Here is a 24,811-nt window from a genome sequence, read left to right as displayed (position 1 = left end):
ACAAATGAGACTGACCTTTTTCTGGTGAACTGAGAATGTCTTCACACAAGACCCGTTTCCTGCTATCCTTGGCTGCGATCAAAACCTCGTCCTGGCTTTCAGTAATGTTCTCCTTTGAAAACTAGCTCGTATAGCTCTCGTTTCCTGCTTCTGTCGTGATGCTGTATTCTACCTTTTTCAAAACTGCAATCAGCTACCGGGACACTCTTGGCTCAAGGAGGTTCTTTTACTCTCAACCTGGCCTACCTCTCGTTCCACGATAGATACTCCACACTCACGGAACTACACCGGCTTTCTCACTCTCCGTACACTACCGTCTACTACTGGACTTCACTTCTCGACAGCTCAAAACATTCTGCTCTATCTTTTTCATTCATTTCCCTACTTTCTAAATATCCCTTCCAGATTCACAAATCAACCTTCCACCACCAACTCACATTCGCAGTATTCCTCAAAACCAATTTTTAATCTTTCTAAATATGCTTAATGGATTTCCAAAAAAAATAGTTAATTCCCATTCTAAAATTATTTTCTACTATTTACAAAATTTAATGACCTATTATCTACTTCAACTGAGTCTTATTTAGCATAGGCTAATGATCGAACCTTCCGCGAACAACGATAATGACCTATTATGTATTTCAACTGAGTCTTATTTAGCATAGGCTAATGATCGAACCTTCCGCGAACAACGATAATGGTATGCGCCATTCACTTTGTTTATTCTCGGCGCATTGTCCCGAGTTTCGTAAGCTTCTTCTAATCACTTCTTAAAATTACATATAACAATTTGTTGTATACAGGTTGTTCTAAATTTATATGCCCGTGGTTGAGAAAATTGAAAATATTTTATATTAAATTGAATTCTGTTTATAATTATCAAAATTTAATTCTCATATCAAATAGAAATATAACAATATATTAGCTAATAACGGATTTTACCTTTTTAATATAACATCATCTTCTTCTTTCATTTTTCCTAGTTTTCTCCTTGCTATTGAAAACTGGATATCATCAATGCTGTTCGAACTATCTTTAAACCTATTCTAAATTAAACCACTCTATTAGATTTCCCATCTAGGATATTCTTCTGTGGTCCAGATTCTTTCGTCCTTAAATTTTTCACTGCATTACATTTGAAACACATATAGTGAAAATACAATAAATACCAAATTGCTAAAACTGTTGTCTTCTGATATTTCTAAGTTAAATATTATGTTTAATAATAACTACCAGCAGCATTGAATAAATTTCTGAATATTTTCAAAATAAACTTTTTTGAAAATGATCTCCGAAACGTCAAATAAAAAGTAGACAATGTCATATATTATTGAGCCAATTTTGGCTTAATCCCATAATATTTAAATAAATATTATATCCCATAAAATATTATAACATAATTATATTATAACATAAACATATTTAAATATTAAGTTATTTTATATTCAATCTTCTTCATGACTGCTTCATGAGTGGTGACTTTTCTTCCTGGGTAAAATAAGGAACAAAATTATTTTCACGATATCTGATCCAAGAAATCAAATTATTACACTTGAGTCGGGATTCAAGAAACTCAATCACATCTTTGGGAAGATCCAGATCTCTCAACAACTCAATACTATTTTTTTGCGAAAAATTTGATCTAGTGTAATCTTAAAAGAGTCAGATCTAAAGCCTTCGTCTTAGTCTGAGTTTATAGTATCTTTTCTAATTAGGAAGAGGCTTTGGCACAGATTTTTCTTTAATCACGATAAAGAGGATGAGTAGCTGAAGGGAGATTTGGATGTATAAATTTTTTTATGTTGAAACATAATAGAGTTCACAAGCATATTGCTCGCCGATGCTAGATTTTCAACGAGTTTTTGTCCATCATGGTTTGAGATATCGTGGAGGTTGTGTTGTTCTATTGTCGGTTTTAGGTTAAGTTCCATGCCAATTTTTGCGTTCACGTCTCCACAGATTATTTGTATGTCTTGTTTAAGAATTCTCTTCAGCGTTCTTTCGAGCTGTTCATATCATTCAAAAGTCATCTTTGATTGTTTCCTCTTTCCTTTGTTAGAGCATGTACGGATATAATTGAGATACTATACGATTTTCCTTTCAATTTAATATAACACAGCCTCTCACTAATGGGCGTAAGAACTTATAACACTATTCAAGTATTCTTCTCAGACGACGATACCTGCGCCGAATCATTTTTTTATTCTCTAGTTTCCATAGTAGAAAATGACCGCTTTGTCTATTCTTAGGTTTTCAGTGTCCAGGCGTTTTAGTTCTTGTATTGTAATATCCGTTTCTATTTTTTCTGGTTTGACACTTGTCTCATTATCATCTAGCCGTTATCGTCAACTGCTGAACATAGGCCTCCTCTAACCTTTAAGTGTCCTAAGTGTCTCCATGTCTTCTTGTTTTGACCTACCATCATCCGGATCCCGGCAGTTCTCTTTACATCGTCACTCCACCGCGTTGGTGGTAGACCTCTGCTTGATTTATCCGCCTGCGATGGCCATTCTAATAATCTTTTAGTTTACCTGTCGTTCGGTATATTTACCATATCAACTGTCCATCTCCATTTCATTTTAGCTTCATGTTCTACTATGTCTTTGATGGCTAGACAACAGCAAAGGGAAAATGAGAAGAATTTAGTACCAAATAGCTCAAAACAGAGAACAATGGAGAACTCATGGGGAGGCCTTTGTCCAGGAGTGGATGCAAACAGGGTGAAGAAGAAGAAAAAGGAGATGATCTCAGGAGAAGACCTGTCTAGTTATTATATATTAACGTGTTTTTCAATTATTTCGTATACTTACAAATAAAGTATTGCTCATCCTTAAAAGAATTTAAGTTTCCCTCGTACATTGAGATCTAAAAGTAAAGCTTCAACAAGTTTAAAGCTTTTGGACAAACATGGACACACCTAAATCTATAACCACTGCTTTCATAGGATTATCGGCGAACAGATCAAAACTAACTTCCCTGAATTTAATGTTATAATCTTACTTATCGTCAGGACCGGTTTACATTTAAATACTAACAAATGCTTTGCTACTATACATGCTTTAATTCTGGATAAAACGGGGTCATTTGGAAGTAGTGGCCTAAGCACCAGGCAGAATCGGAAGTTTATACACAAGGTTTAAATTTTAAATCGTTTGATTATTAATTTGTTGAGACTATAATTTTTAGTGCCTAATTTATCCTGCTTTTTACAGGAGAGAGAAAAAATATAGATTTTATAGTGCAGTAAATATTCTGCTACTTTCCATTTTGTTCATGTTATAAAGTTCTTGTTTAGTTAGTGCATTGAAACTATTGATTTTTTATGAAGGAACGACGTCATTTAACTTTGGATGAGATGAACAGGTCTGTATGCCTTCTTCAGTGGACCATGCGGTAAACTAATGTAGCTGAGCGCATGGGAGTTACCCAAAGTGTTACAAATCAATTGTGATGGCGTTTTTGTATCACTGGAAGTCCAACCGAACATCATCTAGGACCTAAATGTGCTACAACTGCAGCTCAAGACCAATTTTTAGTGTTAAGCTCTAGAAGACAACGAACAATTACAGCACCTGAATTGATTAGCAACTTGCAGCGGGTACCAGGTAACTATAGGCTGTGATTGTGTAAGAAATCATCTCCATCAAGCCAATCTCCACAATCGAAGACCATTGAGATGTCCACCTATCTCCAGAGGCAATCGCGCCACAATATTAGAGTGGTGTCAAGAATATCAAAACTGGGATGCAAATGATTGGACTATATATTTATTCTACGACGAATCTAGACTTGGATTAAATGCAGATTCTCGACGAGTAAGAGCGTAAAGACGATCTGAAAATGCAGAACGCTTAAAACATGTCTAGGACGTTTACATATACCTACAGAAGTGGTATTAGGCCTTGGGCCCGCATATACAATAATTATTTATGACCACACCGTTGAAACTTTTTGTACTTGTTATTTGGTTGGAGTCGGACAAATTTTGAGCTTGGCGCATTATGGTAGTGGGGCGTTTGTCTGTCAAGCGGTGACGAAGTTGTCAATTTTATGCAAGAAAAAAATTTATTACCACATTGGTCATTCTATTTTAATCAATGGATTTTATCATATAAACAACGAAAACAATTTTGTCGGACAAAAATATTGGGGCATATGACGCGTCGGACACGCTAAATATGTCAAATTTATGAAAATAATAAATTTATTACCACATGGATAATTTTAACGGTATCTACCATAAAGCATTTTTACAATAATGTGGTAACCTTGTCGGACAATTTTCACGGGGCATATGCGCAGTCGGACGCGCCGAAGATGTCAATTTCCTGAAATTTTTTTATTTACAACCATTTTTCCGACAACATTAGTAGGTTATAAGTAATTATATTCTTAATCAAAAAATCAAAGTGTCGGACAAAAATATTGGGGCAACTCGACAGTCGGACAAAAAATTTAATTTTTATTAGTAAACTATACTTTCCAATTATGCTGGGTTCGTGCATCCCTTATTTTACAACCATTTTTCCGACAAAAGTAGTAGGTTACAAGTAATTATATTCTTAAACAAAAAATGTAATTGTCTGACAAAAATGTTGGGGCAAACGAACAGAAAACTTAATTCTTTTAGGCTATCGACGAGGAGGTATTATCAAAAAAAAATTTTAAAACAGAGTTTCTCGGTTACTTTTGAATCGATTTAGCTGAAAATTGGTACACTCACTAATTAAAGCATTTAAAAGGGTATGACGTTGGTCGTAACCCAAAATTTTCTTAAAAAATTTTCCGACAAGAGGGAAAATTTTAGAAAAATTGTGATCTGATAATGTGTGTATATACTCCTTGAACAACGACAAACATCGTTCTGTATTTTTTTCTCGAATTAAAAAAAAATTTTCAGCACATGTATCAGGTTATAAGTAGTTATATTCCAAATCAAAAAATCTAAGTGCCCGACATAAATAGTGGGGCACATCCAAAGTCGGACAAAAAATTTAATTTTTATTAATAAACTATACTTTTAAATTATTCTGGGTTCGTGCATCCCTTATCTTTACAACCATTTTTCCGACAAAAGTAGTAGGATACAAGTAATTATACTCTTAAACAAAAAATGTAATTGTCTGACAAAAATGTTGGGGCAAACGAACAGAAAACTTAATTCTTTTAGGCTATGGACGAGGAGGTATTATCCAAAAATATTTTAAAACAGTTTTTCTCGGTTATTTTTGAATCGATTTAGCTGAAAATTGGTACACACACTAAGTAAAACATTTAAAAAGGTATGACGTAGAGCTGTACCCAAATTTTTCCCAAAAAAATTTCGGACAAGAGGGAAAATTTTAGAAAAATTGTGATTTGATATTTGCGTACATACTCCTTGAACAACGACAAACATCGCTCTGTAGTTTTTTTTCTCGAAATAAAAAAAAATTTCCGACACAAGTATCAGGTTATAAGTAGTAATATTCCAAATCAAAAAATCTGAGTGTCCGACAAAAATATTGGGGCAAATCCAAAGTCGGACAAAAAATTTAATTTTTATTGATAAACTATACTTTTAAATTATGCTGGCTTCGTGTACCCCTTATCTTTACAACCATTTTTCCGACAAAGGTAGTAAGTTACAAGTAATTAGATTCTTAAACAAAAAATGTAATTGTTTGACAAAAATCTTGGGGCAAACGAACAGAAAACTTAATTTTTTAGGCTATCGACGAGAAAGTAATATCAAAAAATTTTAAAAGAGTTTTCTCGGTTATTTTTGAATCGATTTAGCTCAAAATTGGTACACACACTAAGTAAAACATTTAAAAGGGTATGACGTAGAGATGTACCCAAAATTTTCTTAAAAAATTTTCTGACAAGAGGGAAAATTTTAGAAAAATTGTGATCTGATATTTGCTTATATACTCCTTGAACAACGACAAACATCGTTCTGTAGTTTTTTTTTCCAATGAAAAAAAATTTCCGACACAAGTATCAGGTTATAAGTAGTTATATTCTAAATCAAAAAATCTAAGTGTCCGACAAAAATATTGGGTCAAATCCAAAGTCGGACAAAAAATTTCATTTTTATTAATAAACTGTCCTTTAAAAAATACTGGGTTCGTGCAACCCTTACCTTTAAAACCATTTTTCCGACAACATTAGTAGGTTATAAGTAATTATATTCTTAATCAAAAAATCAAAGTGTCGGACAAAAATATTGGGGCAACTCGACGGTCGGACAAAAAATGTAATTTTTATTAGTAAACTATACTTTCAAATTATGCTGGGTTCGTGCATCCCTTATCTTTACAACCATTTTTCCGCCAAAAGTAGTAGGTTACAAGTAATTATATTCTTAAACAAAAAATGTAATTGTCTGACAAAAATGTTGGGGCAAACGAACAGAAAACTTAATTCTTTTAGGCTATCGACGGGGAGGTATTACCAAAAAAAAATTTTAAAACAGTGTTTCTCGGTTACTTTTCAATCGATTTAGCTGAAAATTGGTACACACACTAAGTAAAGCATTTAAAAGGGTATGACGTGGGTCGGAACCCAAAATTTTCTAAAAAAATTTTCCGACAAGAGGGAAAATTTTAAAAAAATTGTGATCTGATAATTTGTGTACATACTCCTTGAACAACGACAAACATCGTTCTGTATTTTTTTCTCGTATTAAAAAAAAAATTTCAGCACATGTATCAGGTTATAAGTAGTTATATTCCAAATCAAAAAATCTAAGTGCCCGACATAAATAGTGGGGCACATCCAAAGTCGGACAAAAAATTTAATTTTTATTCATAAACTACACTTTTAAATTATTCTGGGTTCGTGCATCCCTTATCTTTACAACCATTTTTCCGATAAAAGTAGTAGGATACAAGTAATTATACTCTTAAACAAAAAATGTAGTTTTCTGACAAAAATGTTGGGGCAAACGAACAGGAAACTTAATTCTTTTGGGCTATGGACGAGGAGGTATTATCCAAAAATATTTTAAAACAGTTTTTCTCGGTTATTTTTGAATCCAATTAGCTGAAAATTGGTACACACACTAAGTAAAACATTTAAAAGGGTATGACGTAGAGCTGTACCCAAAATTTTCCCAAAACAATTTCGGACAAGACGGAAAATTTTAGAAAAATTGTGATCTGATATTTGCGTACATACTCCTTGAACAACGACAAACATCGTTCTGTAGTTTTTTTCTCGAAATAAAAAAAAAATTTCCGACACAAGTATCAGGTTATAAGTAGTTATATTCCAAATCAAAAAATCTAAGTGTCCGACAAAAATATTGGGGCAAATCCAAAGTCGGACAAAAAATTTAATTTTTATTAATAAACTGTCTTTTAAAAAATACTGGGTTCGTGCAGCCCTTACCTTTAAAACCATTTTTCCGACAACATTAGTAGGTTATAAGTAATTATATTCTTAATCAAAAAATCAAAGTGTCGGACAAAAATATTGGGGCAACTCGACAGTCGGACAAAAAATTTAATTTTTATTAGTAAATTATACTTTCAAATTATGCTGGGTTCGTGCATCCCTTATCTTTACAACCATTTTTCCGACAAAAGTAGTAGGTTACAAGTAATTATATTCTTAAACAAAAAATGTAATTGTCTGACAAAAATGTTTGGGCAAACGAACAGAAAACTTAATTCTTTTAGGCTATCGACGAGGAGGTATTATCAAAAAAAAATTTAAAACAGTGTTTCTCGGTTACTTTTCAATCGATTTAGCTGAAAAGTGGTACACACATTAAGTAAAGCATTTAAAAGGGTATGACGTAGATCGGAACCCAAAATTTTCTTAAAAAATTTTCCGACAAGAGGGAAAATTTTAGAAAAATTGTGATCTGATAATTTGTGTACATACTCCTTGAACAACGACAAACATCGTTCTGTATTTTTTTCTCGAACTGAAAAAAAATTTCAGCCCATGTATCAGGTTATAAGTAGTTATATTCCAAATCAAAAAATCTAAGTGCCCGACATAAATAGTGGGGCACATCCAAAGTCGGACAAAAAATTTAATTTTTATTAATAAACTATACTGTTAAACTATTCTGGGTTCGTGCATCCCTTATCTTTACAACCATTTTTCCGACAATAGTAGTAGGATACAAGTAATTATACTCTTAAACCAAAAATGTAATTGACAAAAATGTTGGCGCAAACGAACAGGAAACTTAATTCTTTTAGGCTATGGACGAGGAGGTATTATCCAAAAATATTTTAAAACAGATTTTCTCGGTTATTTTTGAATCGACTTAGCTGAAAATTGGTACACACACTAAGTAAAACATTTAAAAGGGTATGGCGTAGAGCTGTACCCAAAATTTTCCCAAAAAAATTTCGGACAAGAGTTAAAATTTTAGAAAAATTGTGATCTGATATTTGCGTACATACTCCTTGAACAACGACAAACATGGTTCTGTAGTTTTTTTTCTCGAAATAAAAATAATTTCCGACACAAATCGGGTTATAAATAGTTTTATTCCAAATCAAAAAATCTAAGTGTCGGACAAAAATATTGGGGCAAATCCAAAGTCGGACAAAAAATTTAATTTTTATTAATAAACTGTCTTTTAAAAAATACTGGGTTCGTGCAACCCTTACCTTTAAAACCATTTTTCCGACAACATTAGTAGGTTATAAGTAATTATATTCTTAATCAAAAAATCAAAGTGTCGGACAAAAATATTGGGGCAACTCGACAGTCGGACAAAAAATTTAATTTTTATTAGTAAATTATACTTTCAAATTATGCTGGGTTCGTGCATCCCTTATCTTTACAACCATTTTTCCGACAAAAGTAGTAGGTTACAAGTAATTATATTCTTAAACAAAAAATGTAATTGTCTGCCAAAAATGTTTGGGCAAACGAACAGAAAACTTAATTCTTTTAGGCTATCGACGAGGAGGTATTATCAAAAAAAAAATTTAAAACAGTGTTTCTCGGTTACTTTTCAATCGATTTAGCTGAAAAGTGGTACACACACTAAGTAAAGCATTTAAAAGGGTATGACGTAGATCGGAACCCAAAATTTTCTTAAAAAATTTTCCGACAAGAGGGAAAATTTTAGAAAAATTGTGATCTGATTATTTGTGTACATACTCCTTGAACAACGACAAACATCGTTCTGTATTTTTTTCTCGAACTGAAAAAAAATTTCAGCCCATGTATCAGGTTATAAGTAGTTATATTCCAAATCAAAAAATCTAAGTGCCCGACATAAATAGTGGGGCACATCCAAAGTCGGACAAAAAATTTAATTTTTATTAATAAACTATACTGTTAAACTATTCTGGGTTCGTGCATCCCTTATCTTTACAACCATGTTTCCGACAATAGTAGTAGGATACAAGTAATTATACTCTTAAACAAAAAATGTAATTGTCTGACAAAAATGTTGGGGCAAACGAACAGGAAACTTAATTCTTTTAGGCTATGGACGAGGAGGTATTATCCAAAAATATTTTAAAACAGTTTTCTCGGTTATTTTTGAATCGACTTAGCTGAAAATTGGTACACACACTAAGTAAAACATTTAAAAGGGTATGGCGTAGAGCTGTACCCAAAATTTTCCCAAAAAAATTTCGGACAAGAGTTAAAATTTTAGAAAAATTGTGATCTGATATTTGCGTACATACTCCTTGAACAACGACAAACATGGTTCTGTAGTTTTTTTTCTCGAAATAAAAAAAAATTCCGATATAAGTATCAACTTATAAGTTGTTATATTCCAAATCAAAAAATCTAAGTGTCCGACAAAAATATTGGAGCAAATCCAAAGTCGGACAAAAAATTTAATTTTTATTGATAAACTATACTTTTAAATTATGCTGGGTTCGTGTATTCCCTATCTTTACAACCATTTTTCCGAAAAAGGTAGTAAATTACAAATAATTATATTCTTAAACAAAAAATGTAATTGTCTGACAAAAATGTTGGGGCAAACGAACAGAAAACTTAATTCTTTTAGGCTATCGACGAGAAGGTATTATCAAAAAAATTTTTAAAACAGTTTTCTCGGTTATTTTTGAATCGATTTAACTCAAAATTGGTACACACACTAAGTAAAACATTTAAAAGGGTATGACGTAGAGCTGTACCCAAAATTTTCCCAAAAAAATTTCCGACAAGAGGGAAAATTTTAGAAAAATTGTGATCTGATAATTTGTGTACATACTCCTTGAACAACGACAAACATCGTTCTCTATTTTTTTCTGGAATTAAAAAAAAATTTAAGCACATGTATCAGGTTTTAAGTAGTTATATTAAAAAATCAAAAAATCTAAGTGTCCGACATAAATAGTGGGGCAAATCCAAAATCGGACAAAAAATTTAATTTTTATTAATAAACTATACTTTTAAACTATTCTGGGTTCGTGCATCCCTTATCTTTACAACCATTTTTCCGACAAAAGTAGTAAGTTACAAGTAATTATACTCTTGAACAAAAAATGTAATTGTCTGACAAAAATGTTGGGGCAAACGAACAGGAAACTTAATTCTTTTAGGCTATGGACGAGGAGGTATTATCCAAAAATATTTTAAAACAGTTTTCTCGGTAATTTTTGAATCGATTTAGCTGAAAATTGGTACAAACACTAAATAAAACATTTAAAAGGTTATGACGTAGAGCTGTACCCAAAATTTTCCCAAAAAAATTTCCGACAAGAGGGAAAATTTTAGAAAAATTGTGATATGATATTTGCGTACATACTCTTTGAACAACGACAAACATGGTTCTGTAGTTTTTTTTTCTCGAAATAAAAAAAATTTCCGACACAAGTATCAGGTTATAAGTAGTTATATTACAAATAAAAAAATCTAAGTGTCCGACAAAAATATTGGGGCAAATCCAAATTCGTACAAAAAATTTAATTTTTATTGATAAACTATACTTTTAAACTATGCTGGGTTCGTGTATCCCTTATCTTTACCACCATTTTTCCGACAAAAGTAGTAAGTTACAAGTAATTATACTCTTAAACAAAAAATGTAATTGTCTGACAAAAATCTTGGGGCAAACGAACAGAAAACTTAATTCTTTTAGGCTATCGACGAGAAGGTATTATTAAAAAAATTTTTAAAACAGTTTTCTTGGTTATTTTTGAATCGATTTAGCTCAAAATTGGTACACACACTAAGTAAAACATTTAAAATGGTAGACGCAGACTTGTACTCAAAATTTTTCCAAAAAAATTTCCGACAAGAGGGAAAATTTTAGAAAAATTGTGATCTGATATTTGCGTACATACTCCTTGAACAACGACAAACATAGTTCTGTAGTTTTTTTTCTCGAAGTAAAAAAAATTTCCGACACAAATCGGGTTATAAGTAGTTTTATTCCAAATCAAAAAATCTAAGTGTCGGACAAAAATATTGGGGCAAATCCAAAGTCGGACAAAAAATTTAATGTTTATTAATAAACTATACTTTTAAATTATGCTGGGTTCGTGCATCCCTTATATTTACAACTGTTTTTCCGACAAAGTAGTAAGTTACAACTAATTATATTCTTAACCAAAACATGTAACTGTCTGACAAAAATGTTGGGGCAAACGAACAGAAAACTTCATTATTTTAGGCTATCGACGAGGAGGTATTATCAAAAAAAATTTTAAAACAGTTTTTCTCGGTTATTTTTAGATCGATTTAGCTGAAAATTGTTACACATATTAGGTAAAAAATTTAAAAGGGTATGACTTGGAGAATGGAGAAGAAGACACAATGATGAACTCCAGACAATATACGGAGATGAAAACATAGTACGCTACATTAAATCAAACAGAATACGATGGGCGGGTCACGTACTAAGATCAAGTGACGAAAGACTTCTAAACGCCACATTCTGGGAAAGGCCCGATGGAAAAACGTCAGTTGGTCGCCCAAGAAAGAGATGGAAGGACGCAGTAGCCAGCGATCTACGCAAAATGGGAGTACAGCAATAGGAAATAGCTGCTCAGGACCGACAACAATGGAGGGAAATAGTAAACGCGGCCAAGACTCACATAGAGTTGTAGAGCCAAATGATGATGATGATGATGATGACTTAGAGTTGTACCCAAAATTAATTTTGGGTATTAACTACAGTTACATTATTAACTACATTTTTTAACTACAGTTAAGAATTTAATATTCACCATTGGCGCGCATACGGGTAATATGAGCCGAAAAATACGTAATTTAATATGAAGTCAAAAATGTATAAAAATTAATTTTTTTTTAAATTGTACCAAAACGCCCCATTATTTTTCTCCGACAAGTGATCCAATATGCATTACACATGTAAAAAAACAGTACAAAATAAAAATAACATCTGTGGTAATAAATAAAAAATTTTCAGGAAATTGACATTTTCAGCGCGTCCGACTGCGCATATGCCCCGTGAAAATTGTCCGACAAGGTTACCACATTATTGTAAAAAGGTTTTATGGTAGATTTCGTTAAAATTAGCTATGTGGTAATAAATTTATTATTTTCATAAATTTTAAGTTATTTTTCGGGTGTAACTACAATGATATTATGCTAAAAATGATGGTGTATCGCATATTTAAAATGCGTTTATCTCGAAAACGGTTGAGTTTAGGAAGATGAAAGAAGTATACCTTTTTTAAGTAAAACTAATAGGAAAATAAAAATTTTAATGTCAAAATTATACAGAGTGAGGGATAAAAAAAATTGAACGTAATAAATGAGTGCTGAAAGGCATATGTGGCGCCCTCTGGGCAATGCATAATTTTTGGTAAGGAATATAGATTTCTCGACCCAAGAAACCCCCAGATATAAAATTTCATGTTGTTATCTCATACCTATCAGGAAATATTCAATAATAAATAAAAAAAAAGTTTAACTTTGACACCCTGTATCTCGGCTATTATAAACTTTGTACTAAGGTAAGTTAGCTTAAATCGGCCTATTTTAACCTCAGGGACCTGAGGTTAAGCTATGGCCCATTCTTTACCAAACACCCTGTATGCATAAAAATTACTTTTTATTTTAATTGTACCAAAACGCCCCATTATTTTTGTCCGACAAGTGATCCAATATGCATTACACATGTAAAAGAACAGTACAAAATAAAAATGACATCTGTGGTAATAAATAAAAAAATTTCAGGAAATTGACATCTTCGGCGCGTCCGACTGCGCATATGCCCCGTGAAAATTGTCCGACAAGGTTACCACATTATTGTAAAAAGGTTTTATGATAGATACCGTTAAAATTATCGATGTGGTAATAAATTTATTATTTTCATAAATTTGACATATTTAGCGTGTCCGACGCGTCATATGCCCCAATATTTTTGTCCGACAAAATTGTTTTCGTTGTTTATATGATAAAATCCATTGATTAAAATAGAATGACCAATGTGGTAATAAATTTTTTTCTTGCATAAAATTGACAACTTCGTCACCGCTTGACAGACAAACGCCCCACTACCATAATGCGCCAAGCTCAAAATTTGTCCGACTCCACCCAAATAACAAGTACAAAAAGTTTCAACGGTGTGGTCATAAATAATAATTGTATATGCGGGCCCAAGGCCTATATAGTTAGTAATGATATGGAGTGGAATAATAATCGGTGGAAGAACGTACCTCGTTTTTCCAGACCGTATCCTTACAGCTCAGCAGTACCTCGGCACCATTCTACAACCTATCGCTCCTCCGTTTGCTAGTACGGTTGGTCAAAACTTCCTTATGGTATTGATGTGTTGCCAACGACGGTATTGATGTGTTGCCTTGGCTAGATAATCACCCGATCTGAATCACATCGAGTAGGTATGTATGGGTAATATAATGTATGGGTGAGTAATTCAATGAAGAATTACTCCACATATGCATAAAATATACAATACACGTCGTATCCTTTCTAGTCTGATAGAAGGATGGGCAAACGTAATTCAACAGGATATCGACAATCGTATTTTGTTTATGAACGACATATATGTAGAGCTGTAACAAATCAGGGTGGAAGCTTTACTTTGTATTAATTTTGCTTTTGTTTTTATTACAACCATATTTTGTGATGACCAATTTTTGAAGTTATACTTCTTTAGGCGCGATGGGAGTGAATTTTACATCAAAATCATTAGTGCCGGACACACGCGCGTTATAGATTTGCTCTGATTGGGTGTTCAAATGACATGTCAAAAATTATCCAATATGGCGGATGTAGCACAGCTGTGGTTTGATGTGGTCTATTTTTGTGGTTATGGCTGTTGTGTTATAAAATTTGTGAGAAGAGAAACAACAGACAAAAGTCAGTTAATAGTTATACTGCCTTTTTAAATAGTTTTCGTATAAATTTTTGGACTTATTAACATAGAAAAGATGCCAGGTGTGGAAGCCCATCAAACAGAGAAGTGGAGTTTTATTCTGTGACTGCGGTTTTCAATCACAAAATTACTGATAAAAACCGATTATCTCGAAGGCGTAGAGATCTGTGGATAACATCAATCAAGCGGGACGATCTCATACAAAACTAAAGAATCAGAGAGTCAAGTAATGTTGTAGTGACTTTTTAAATAGTTTTTAAAAGCGACAGGTACGTAATAATTGTAAATGTTTTAGTATCCTAATAAAAAATTTCATAGACCTACCTATTGGGAAAATTAAAAAAAAAACCTACCAAAATAGTATGTAATGCTTTGATTTACATAATTTGATTACCATCAAAATTTCTATCAATATTCACCTAATATATTGTTTTCTTACTCATGTTTTGTTGTATTTTCTTTCAATTTCATTCAATTCTAAATAATTTCAATTCAAAATCAAAATAATTTGGTTAAATTCAGAACCGTCAAAAGTTTAATCCGTTTAGTTAGTTGATCTTCGCACGTGATGACACATGGTCTACGTGGGTAAAAGTTTAAGGTGAATAAATTTCAATACTAACTGCGCTGATAAGCGGGTTTGAATCCCAATGGAAACTTTTATTTTTTTATTTTTTTATATACATTTTATGATTGTAAGTTTATTTATTATATAATTTTTTTTCAGAAAATACGTATTTAGTTAAAAATTTTTCCTACATTGTTCAGAAATCATTTGTGGCATTTTTCAATGTGTTTGTTTGTGTGTGTTTTATTCTTTTATTATTATAATTTTTGGCACTGTTTTAATAAAAATTTTTGGGAAGAAGTAAGTATTAAAATTAGTTTAATATTTAAATAAAATATAAATAAACTGTTTAAAGTATATTAATTTCGTTGAAATCATATAATAGAAGTATAACTTCTTACGTGCGTACAAAGTACAGACACATGCTTTTTTTTATTGTATCGGAAGCCACTTTGTAGATCCACAGAGTAGCACTACAGAGTGGTACGCGTGTTTTAAACTTTAAATAAAAAATTACGTGGCTTTTTAAAAATTTCCCTAGACTTTTCCGTTGTGTTTATTTCCGATTGCCATCTCAGTTATCACTTCAAAATAATAGAAAAAAATAGGTTATAATGCCTGCAAAACCATTTAAAAGTCAAACTGCATCCTAAATGTAGACTACCTATTTGGTTTCACACTATTCACTAAAGTAAATGTCTATTGCGCCATTCTGCATATCAATACTGGTTAGAATATAATCGGTTTATCGGGCGGTTTATTATTAATTATTCGATATCGAGTCGAAACAAACGATTCGAATCTGCAACGTAATACGTAATGTGATTCTCATTATGACCATTAGCATATCCATGAGGATGAGGATGAGGAAGGTTGCCAAACAGACCTTTATATGATCAAACATGACACGAACACCTACGCGCGCACGCACGATCGAATATGTACCTACATTATATACAAACATAAACTACATTTCGGATTTCGACAGAGATGGACGATAATACGTTTCCAATGGATGTATTGTAGTGACCTGAAGAAAATTAACGCGATAACTTATAACGATTGAATTGCAGAAAAACTTGAGAAGATCAACATAATAATTACCCTTACATGGACTAAGTGTGACCTCAGATGGTAATAATTCGATCGTATACAAGAAATATTTTACATCTTGGATATTAGTGCGCCCTAATATGACTGTGTAGATTTTGGCATTGGATCCGACCATCACTTGTAACACCGTTGCCATATTCTCTATTTTGTCACACTATCACGTTACAATTTTTTGTGATATCATACACGAGCGGGACACCCTCAAAAAAGCGCTTAGTTTTCGAGATACTGACCACGGAGGGGTGAATGGCTAATTCTATTCATACTTTATATTTTCGAGGGTGCTGAAAACGAAAATAAGGTTTATTTTGAATTTTATGTGGGGGAACATTGTCAAAATCGCAATTTTAACCTAAAAATTAAAAAAAATTAAATCACGTTTTTTGCGTTTAACTCGGTGCAACTCTGTTCCATTTTAATATTTTTTCTGAAATTTTTACAGTATATAGCTCTAACATTTCTGAAGACAAAGGTACCTGCTTCAAGTTGTTATTCTTATCATGATAAGGGTTATGAATTTTTCAAAGAAAAAGGTTCGGATTTGTGCATTGCAAAGTTTAATCGCAAAAGTTGTGTGACGAAGTTTAAAATTTAGCTTGTTAATTACGTTTATTTGAAAGTAGAGAGTACAAAGAAGTTTTCTGGTAAGTTTTAAATCAAAATGTTTTATAGAAAAAAAAATAGTGCAACTTTTAATGTCGACATTAGAAATCCCCAATGTAACGCTTATTTTTTGAGGGACAAATAATCTAGGTCTAATTTATCACCTTTAGTACTATCCTTGGATTATAAGCTTTCATTTGACACCTCATTTGTCATTCCACCTAGTATAATGACGGAGAAGTAAACGTTCTTATTCTATTATTCTTGTAGGTACATTTAACATTGATTGAAATTATGAAAGAAATGGCATGGCAACACTGTGACGCACAAACATAAGATTCAGCTGTGCGTTACATAGGGTGCACTAATAGCCAAGATGTCCGAAATAATATACTGAGCCCTCCTCACTCATGAGTCAAATAACAGATGGATAACAGGGAGATAACAATTATTAGATTAAACATTAAAAATCTATAAACATTTTCAATTTCGTTGCAACTCGAAAATACAGCGGCGTTATATTCTAATTAAATCAGAGAGTACAGTAAGTGTCTATACCGGTTTCGTGGCTTTTTTGCCCCTAGTCAGTAGTCACATATGCTCTTCTCTCCGACTGAACCAGGATACATCGAGGCGTGTAGTCACGGATTGCAACGAACGAAACGGCTGGGAAGCCTTAGCGACATCTGCTAGAAAAAAGACTAAGTTTTAAAAAATTCACGAGGAAAAAGTTTTCCTGTAGTTGGCTATATACCCTATATTACAAAAACGATAAAATACTTTATAAAAGGTAAATTTGTTAAAATCCCTAAAAAGTGCTACATCACAGAACTAGTTTTCGATCGGATGACCGATCGTCATCAGTGCTTACCCAAAATGTGTATAATCTGATAAGATGCAAAGTTTCTAAAATTTTGACTACGGTTTTAAAAAGTTATAGGTTGTACTCACGTGAATCTAACATGCTAACCACCAAAATACAAAAATATGTGGGTAAAAATCCTTTACAATTGATCCGTCATAGGAACATTGATGAATAATGTGAACTTATTATTTAGAACGGATGTCTAAAATAACCAATGTATTATGCTCTAGGTACCATTGAGCTCGAATTTGACTTGTTTACATGATGACTATATGGTAGCAAGTGGCAGTGTCAGCGGCAATTCCGAACGATAACATGACAGAAATGACAGTTTCACAGGAAGTTAAAAATTTCCCTGTTAGTTTTGTAAAATCTATTGTAAAGATAGTTAAATTGAAAACAGTGACCACAATCACTCCACTGTGATAAATAAATCAATTAAAATGAAAATAAACTAGATGTTATAGTTAGAATGTTACATTACACATGGCATCGAAACTGTGAAATCGATATTAGGCCCTTTCGTGATTACACCTGGGGCTTGGAAAAGCTATTTTATGTTATTTCAAGTTATCGATTTTGTTTGAATAGTTGGTAGTTGTTGGAGTTTGTGTAAGTTCAAGAAAAGATCACGGTAGGGGTGACAGAAGTGTAAAAATGTCTCAATAATCTAGGGGGGATATATAAAACAAGCTCAGACTTAGGCGACTAATTCCCAAGGATCCCGCAGGTTACCCGCAACCCTAAGGATTTAAAAAAACAAACCGTCATGAGATGTAGTTAACAATAGGGGGAGGTGAGGGTGGAATGTAAGATGTATATGAGATAATTAGTGAGAATGGGACATGAACGGGACCCAGAAAGAGAAGTGGCTCAAATAAGCTATCAATTTAATAGTACGTAAAATAAAATTTAAAATATTACTTTACATTCCATCAGATTGAAAACAATGGGAACCTTCTCTGGTGACACCTCCGAGGCTTCTAAAATGTGCAAGCCATACGGATGACGAGACTATAGAAAGATGAGGGAGTTCTACAATTTGAAAATCACATCCTATCGGCTCATCTTCCTGTAGTCTCAGCTCCGTATGGCTTGCATATTTTAAAAGCCTCGGAGGTGTCACCAGGGAAGGTTTCCATTGCTTTCAATCTGATGGGATGTAAAATAATATTTTAAATGTTACTTTATGTACTATTAGATTAAAAACTCTATAAACTTACATTAAAACCATAGGACTTCGATAACTACATACTGACTTGAAACTCATAGAGGACAATCAATGTTAAAAAACATATCAAGTGTTGAAAAAACATAAGCAATATTTATTCAATACTCTTAAATATATAGACACTACTAACATCAATCATCTTATTACTAATTAGGTTACAGTCCTTGATTAAAACAAAATATTCAAAATGTCAATTATATCAATGCTTAACACTCCAAACTTAATAAATGACGACAACCTATTAAACCATTCAAAGCTTTTCGGTTCCTTTTATAATTTATTACAAAATATATTGACATTAAATTCTGATAATAAAAATAGAAGCTTATATACTGATGTGATCTTGATTATTGATATGAGATAATATTTTTATATGTCATTTAATTTAATCAATGCATTAATAATAATCTAATTAATTTACCAGATCACATATCAATATGTTTTCAATCTCAGGGCTTTTTATAAAATTAATTACTTACATACGTGGCTTCTAAGTATTTCTTAATGGTTCCTAATCGGGATAGGAAAGAAAAAAGTAAAATAATAACACATATGGGTTACAATTGTAATCAAAATATTGTTTATTTTATTTAAATGGCAATCACTGCTTAATATTTGCTATATCTTATTATTCTTAAACATAACATTTATACATGGGAATCTTATTTCCTTTTGATTTCCAATTGAAAGTTTTTATTAACATTTAACTATTATGATTTATCAGCAACAATTCTATTTAAGTTTGATGAAGCTTTTCTGATATTATTGATTATGTTTTTTCAATTTTTAATGTGGTATTTACTACGAAAAACCCATACATTCATGTCCAAACAAATGAGACTGACCTTTTTCTGGTGCACTGAGAATGTCTTCACACAAGACCCGTTTCCTGCTATCCTTGGCTGCAATCAAAACCTCGTCCTGGCTTCCAGTAATGTTCTCCTCTGAAACTAGCTCGTATAGCTCTCGTTTCCTGCTTCTGTCGTGATGCTGTGTTCTACCTTTTTCGAAACTGCAATCAGCTACCGGGAACTCTTGGCACAAGGAGGTTCTTTTACTCTCAACCTGGCCTACCTCTCGTTCTACGATATATACTCCACACTCACGGAACTACACCGGCTTTCTCACTCTCCGTACACTACCGTCTACTACTCGACTTCACTTCTCGACAGCCCAAAACATTCTGATCTCTATTTGTCATTCATTCCCCTACTTTCTAAATATCCCTTCCAGATTCACAAATCAAACTTCCACCACCAACTCTCATTCGCAGTATTCCTCAAAACCAATTTTTAAACTTTCTAAATATGCTTAATGGATTTCAAAGAAAATAGTTAATTCCCATTCTAAAATTACTTTCTACTATATACAAATTTTAATGACCTATTCTCTATTTCCACTTAGTCTTAATTAGCATCGGCTAATGACCGATCCTTCCGCGAACAACGATAATGACCTATTAACGATTTCACTTGAGTCTTATTTAATCACTTCTTAAAATTAAATATAACAAATTGTTGTATACAGGTTGTTCTAAATTTATATGCCCGTGGTTGAGAAAATTGAAAATATTTTATATTAAATTGAATTTTGTCTATAATTATCAAATTTTAATTTTCATATCAAATAGAAATATAACAATACCCTATAAAGAAGCAAATATCTTTAATCTCCATGACGAAGGTTGGCAATCATCATTGCTATTCTAAATTTTGACACTACAGCCCGAAAGAGTTCAGTTGAGCTGCATCCAAACCATTTTTCTTCTACCTATGCTGCGCCTTCGTTGAATCTTTCCCCGCATTATTAATTTTAGGAGTTCATATCTATCACCACGTGTTATATGACCCAAGTATTGCAGTTTTCTTATTTTGATGGAATCCATTATCTCTCTGCTGTTGTCTATTCCTTTTAGGTCAAAACGGCAAACAGGTGTATGTTCTCAAAAAACTTTTGATAATGTGTAAAAAATATTTTTTACACACTATCAAAAGTTTTTTGAGAACATACACCTGTTTGCCGTTTTGATCTACTTAGAAGTGTGTACACGTCTTACAGTCTTTTCCAATTTATTCTTTTTAGTACTTCTTCATTGGTTATTCTGTCCGTCCAGGTGATTCTCAGCATTCTTCGATATGTCCACATTTCAAATGCTTCCAATCCATTGAGACATTGTTTATTAAGAGTCCATGTCTCCACACCATACAAAAGAACAGAACATATATAACGCTGTAGCCTGATTTAGGCTGAGGTCTCTACTACATAATATTTGTTTCATATTATTGAATGCACTTCTAGCCTTTTCTATTCTAATTCTGATTTCTTTCGTATAATCGTTTGTGTCATTAATGTTTGTCCCTAAATAGTTACAATTCTGAACTCGTTCTATCGTCGTATTATTTACGTGTAGATTGGTGTTTCCAAATGATATGAATGATATGAAATGATAGATGTTGTATGATTAATAAGGAATAATTATTGCAACTTACATACTTCACTTTGTGGGATTTTTCACTTCTCAAATACTTATAAATTAACGTGCGCCATCTTGACGAGTTAAAATTGAATAAAATGGGAATGTTTGATTATTTATATCTTTACCCAGTCTATAGCCAGTTTTACTTCTAAGCTATCTTTATTAGAATCTATAGAAATGAATAAATTAAAAAATACAGATACGATTTTGAATGACACACAGCTTCTAACTTCTCAATGTATTCAGTTAGAGACTTTAAAGTACATATAAACAATAAAATCCCTCACCTGAGAAAGGAGCTCTGCCGAAACCGCTATAGTGACATTAATTTGTAATAAATTTTGTGGAAGTATTAAAAAGCAAAAGTTTTTATTAGGTACAATATATTGTAATTTCCAAACAAAATCACACAGACACAGTGTCAATATAAATGCTGTGAATTCGATATCATATTCTTGTTGCCGTTCACCATAAAGTTTGAGCGGGAATAGCTAAACATTTTGATGTTAATGACCGACCATCCCCATCGCTTATTTCATACCGAATTATCTATAGCACATCGTGTTATTCCAACTAATAATTATAGAAGGGCAGACCTGTTTGAAAATGATCTCTATTACGGATGTTATATTAAAAATCCGGTCTGTTCGCCATGTTTCAGCACATACCGACTAATCAGCACGTTTTATACCAATTGAAACGCACCATGCATGTCATTGCCCATTACAATCTTCGGCATCGTGCGCTGTTTCAAAGCTTTATAGTTAAAGCCTATTCCAAACAGTGTCGATGTTATTAAATAGTATACACTATAATTAAAAAGTATAAAGTATTATAATATTTTTTATCGCCAACCGTCACTAAAGCCATTCATTATTGTACTCATTTGACGCCATTTGCGGCAGTAAAGTAACACTTTATTGTACTGAAAGAAGAATATTTTACTTTACCTGCCGCGATTATTCAAATTAACCAAGATTGAATGTAAGTGGTCGATGGCAGTAATCGAATGGCGAGTATTTGAGTGAACTTAAAATTTATTGTACTTTAATTATTAAAAATATTGTACACAATTGGCGATATTATCAATTCAATTTATGTCAAAAAGGAAAATTCTGTCCACAAGGAAAAGAAAATGTTTTTCCTGTAGTTGGCTGTATACCATCAATCACAAAAATTGGAAAAAATCCTTTGTAAAAGATATAAAATTTTATTAAAATCCTTTTAAAGGGCTACATCACAACAAAACGTTTTCGATTTTTATAAAAAATCACCATCAGTGTTAGATAAACTGAATGCTAGCTGACCCACCCAAAGAAAAATATCCGAATAAAAACCCTTTAAATATAACATAGATGCGTTAAAAGTGCATACTTTAATAAAATGCCTTATGATGGTCACATGGCAACTAGGATAATGCCCTAAGGTAATGTATTGAAAAAGCCTTGTAAAACTATCATTATAGATAGCACGTGAAAGGTTGCGAAAGTGTGCGCGAAGTAACAATGTATTTTAAATGGTATTTACTTTTTCGCACTGTTTTTTGACACACTTTCATATAATCAAATAACCTTAATTTTGGCGTTGTCATGGTGATGCAATGCGGAATTTGACAGTTTTGTGGTTTAAAGGACGTTTGAATTTTTAAATGTCAAAATTCTAAAAATTGTAGAATAGAAATGTATTCCAGTGACGAAGAGTTGTAGTTTTTTTATTTGGTTATTGTAGATAAAATATTGTATGAAACTATGCGTGAAGTACTTTTTGCGCACTTACGTAATGTATAGCGCTCGTGCCGCTCGAGCTCTAAACATCGCGTGCGTGCGCAAAAAGCATACTTCACGAATTGTTTCATAAATAAGTCTGAAATTCTGAAATCGTCCTTTTTCTATTCTCATGCTATAATATATAAATTTATGATTTCACTACCTGTATCATAATGAACTTCATTATTACAGATTTTCATTACCATACAGATTTTTAACCAATAGAATCGCGATATGGCATTCGCGATATAGGTGGCACACGCGCAGTGACCAATGACGAGTCAAATATATACGCTTTGACAGTTCTCAATATGTAAACAAACTAACTAATTTAAAAATTAAATATTTTTAAGAAAATTTCTGAAGACGATAGGAATATTAAAAATTTATCCTCAAATTCATTTTGAGGATAAATTATCATATCATTTTGAGGATCATATTACCCGTATGCACGCTAATGGTGAATACATATAAAATTCTTAATTTTATATCAAAAAATCCGCAATAACCATCTCTTAAAACCAAATTTCATTTGCATATCTCAACTGGTTTTATGTTTTTGCATATCTCAACAATAAATAAATCGTCCGTTTGTAAGAAAAAATTCAACATCCCGTATCTCGGAAACGAAACATTGGCGGATATACGTCTATAAAGCCAACTGTCATTATTTTTTCATGCAGAATTACCCCTTAAAGTTTGTCGCACTTATTTAAAAACACCGTGTATTGATGAAGAACATGTACCTAACTTTTGTATTACCCAGCATAAACAACATAAACGAATGAATCAAAACACATAATGTTAAGAAAACCTGAGGCTGTAGTTGGGTTTTAATTTCAGTATTTTGTAAATGCTAGAATATTCCACAGAGAGATGCGAACTTTGAGAAAAAACACAGTTTAATTGGTACACCCGGTATACAATGAAAATTTACCTGTTTAGCAACAATATTATTCCAGTGATATTTTTAAAGAATCAGGCTATAACATGTTCAAAAAATCGCTTAAATCGGCGAAAACAGGTTTAGGAAACATGAGACATCAAAAATGACAAAATTTTTAAGTGGGCCGATTTCTATGCACGTAAGTTTATATTATTTAGTTTGAATGTTTCACTGAAACTATAGCTTTTTCAAGAGATTTATCTTCCTTTTAAGCGGCTTTAAAAATTAAATTTTAAAATAGTTTTCATACTTCATAATCACACTGAAACATGATCAGGAACAATACAGTAATGCAAATGAAATATTTCAGCATGTAAGTTAATTAAAAAAATATATACCTCGTCCAATTTACTTACCGTTGCACGTCATCCGCGCCATAGCCTGTGACACGATACCAACACGAAATATTTAGGCGGTGGGTGTGTTCTTTTTTAGAATCAAAAAGATTCTAAAGGGGAACCCACCTACCGCCTAGATATTTCGTGTTGGTATAGTGTCACAGGCTATGGCGCGGATGACGTGCAACGGTAAGTAAATTGGACGAGGTATATACAGCATGGTGTTTTATTACACAAAATCATTATTAATATTGACTGTAAACACAATTCTGCGAATGTCATTAGATTTCAATATAAACCCGTGATGTACATAACTGTTTACTAGAACCATTCAGAATCAACAACGATTTATTTCCCCTAAATCCATTCCGTTTTCTGCAAATACTTAATGAATCCTGATGTTATTTCCAACTGTGTTTACAAACGGTTAAAGCAAGGTAACTATCCATACAACAGATCGACTGTTGAGAGTCACATTCCAGTAATACTCCGGTAAAATTTTCCCTGAGGAGAAAATTTGTAATTTAATACCAAATTTTATAATTTTCATTTTCAATGAATAAAAATCGCATAACTTCAAGAGCAGTGAATGCAAAGGAATTAGAATTGGAATTCATA

This window comes from Diabrotica virgifera, chromosome 4, assembly GCF_917563875.1.
Source record: "Diabrotica virgifera virgifera chromosome 4, PGI_DIABVI_V3a".
Taxonomy (NCBI): Eukaryota; Metazoa; Arthropoda; class Insecta; order Coleoptera; family Chrysomelidae; genus Diabrotica; species Diabrotica virgifera.
The sequence above is the reverse complement of the archived record's forward strand: the minus strand, read 5'-3'. Positions refer to the sequence as shown.